Source organism: Haemaphysalis longicornis, unplaced genomic scaffold (genome assembly GCF_048455015.1).
Source record: "Haemaphysalis longicornis isolate Haplotype H1 unplaced genomic scaffold, Haemaphysalis longicornis Haplotype H1 scaffold_1, whole genome shotgun sequence".
In the NCBI taxonomy this organism is placed as follows: Eukaryota; Metazoa; Arthropoda; class Arachnida; order Ixodida; family Ixodidae; genus Haemaphysalis; species Haemaphysalis longicornis.
In genome coordinates, this window is record NW_027526203.1 from 404748783 (window position 1) to 404751124 (window position 2342).

Sequence of the window (2342 nt, forward strand, 5' to 3'; positions counted from 1 at the left end):
GTTTATCTTCAGACACGAGGTTTCAAAATTAATTTAGCGGGACGGAGAACACCTACCACACCACGTAGGGTAGGAGGGAGAAGGGTTCTCTATTGTTGCCATCATCCGGGTGGAATGAAGAAAAATGCAAACCGCTTTCGCTGCCCCCCGGCCCTCTTTCTGTTTGGACACGTATTTATACGGCACGCGATGGGATGCGGGTTTGTCGAATCCGTTAGCTACGCGTTCATTTTAACCTTCTTTTTGATCTACTGAGTACACGGGAGGCACGTTTCTGCTTTTGCGTTTTTCCGGCCTTGTTAGTCTGAACTTGCTGCTGCTGTTTGAGGAGAAATTCTCGCGTTGTGCATTAGTGCGTAAACAAAATATCGAATACTTAATTGGCTCGCACATAGGACTGCATTATCAATTCGGGATGTCGAATATAAAGAAATGTAAGCGTAACAATTTTTATTTTATCGAGTAAGAACGTCGGAAAAAAAAAAAAAAAGGCGTATACTCCTGTTCATATGTTTCATACCGCATTTGGGGAAGTAGTATGTGGTGGAGAGTATAGATTCAGCAGACGAAGCAGGGCACTGAAGTTTGAATGCGGAAGCAATAAGTGCTCCATTGTGCGAAAAAATGGCGGTGTTCTCCGGTACAGAAAATTGCCGCGGCTATAAAAAGTAAAAAAAAAACATACAAATGATGGAATTTGGCCTAAAGTGGAAATATGGATTAAATTCAGTAAATCAAACCAATTAGTTGAAAAGAAAATTGTGCCCTCGGAGTTCATATGGGAGTCGTAACCGGGTGCACAGAGCTAGTGCCGAGGGCGTTACCACAGCGCTAAATCAGCACGTTGCCTTCCGCGCAGAAAGGGAGCCTAGCAAGTACGGCACTGACGTTATATAACGTGACAGGTGATCGTGACGGCACGTGAAGAGAACAGGAGCGTCCCAGCCGCGGAGAAAGCCGATCCTGGGGTAGTATAGTGCTGGCACTAAAGGAGAGCGACCTGCTTCTCGCCCTCTCGGTGTGATTGCAACGCGCATGTGCGTGTGTGTGATGGATCCTATAGCGTCTACTTCAACGGCACCAGCGGCATCATCGAAGTGCACACTCTTAAGTGCTTCTCTTAAATTTTTTTTATCCCCGCAGGGTTCCCTTTTCTTCCTTTGCTGTGAGGCTCTAAAAAAAAAATTAGGGACGATGCGGTGAACTAGCTTTTGCGATAAAGAGGTGGAAGATGGAATACACTACTTCGAAGCGACAACCGACATAATCATATGAAGATCGCACCTTTCCTGGATGCCGAGGGTTGGAGGCGCTGGAATGTTGGTGGCCAGAGCCTGGTCACCTCTCTAACGGCCTCATGGACCCGTTATGGGGCGGTTTGAGCTTACAGTAGCATGGACTAGCAGGCCGGAAAGTGTTCACAGAAGCCCGAATAGCACGTATGAACACCGTCATACGGCGGCTTGTATACGTGAAGGAGAGGCCCAGTAGCCTACCGGGACTCGGCCGCAGGGCATGCCATTTTTTAGGATGTTTCCGAACGGACTGCAGGCACAATGATGCCCGAGTAGAATGGCGCAGTGAAAGGACGTGCTCATCTGCTAACCCGAAGCAACCCTGCACGAGAAAGACCACAACACTTGCACAGCACCGGGGACAGCCGACTGGCCACGCGCGCGCAATATGAGCGTGTACGTAATAACGGGATACTTAACGGCCCAATTTCTCGACGCATGAAGACGTGTAGGAGCTTTAATTCTTGCCGGATTAAGCTGGAATTTTAGGCGAGTGTCCTAAAGCAAGCACGTAAAAGTCGGTTAAAAGATTTCGTGGCATTAGGAAGTCGACGGTGACGATTATCCTGTCACTTGTAAGTGCATGTAGTAAGTTAAAAAACAGATTTAGAGCACCTGGAATGCTCTCTAACTAAAGGGCCACAACGGCTTCTCTCTGCGCACATATCTGCTTGTATACGCGTCCGGCTTTTACGCGTAAGCATACGCGCTCTCATCTCGAAGATTCGCGCCGGAGGTTCTTATCGCGATTGTATTAACTATAGGTAGGTGAGCGGAGTTTCACAGTACGAGAGAACCAAGGGCGTGGCTAGGCAACGTCGTTCTGTCGCGGTGTAAAGACTCACAATCAAAGTCATAGAGGGTAAAATTTTGCAGAAACAAGAAAACGCGTTTCTACAGGTGACACCCAGCATAGTCGGTGTGTGGTGCCGCAGGCTTCGGAAGTGTGCGAAGAGCATTAATTTTCTACCCTGCATAGCAAAGCGGCGCTCCCCCCGCTCGAGCGCTACACTCTAAGAAGTACCCGTAGGAAGTCTTCACCACGAT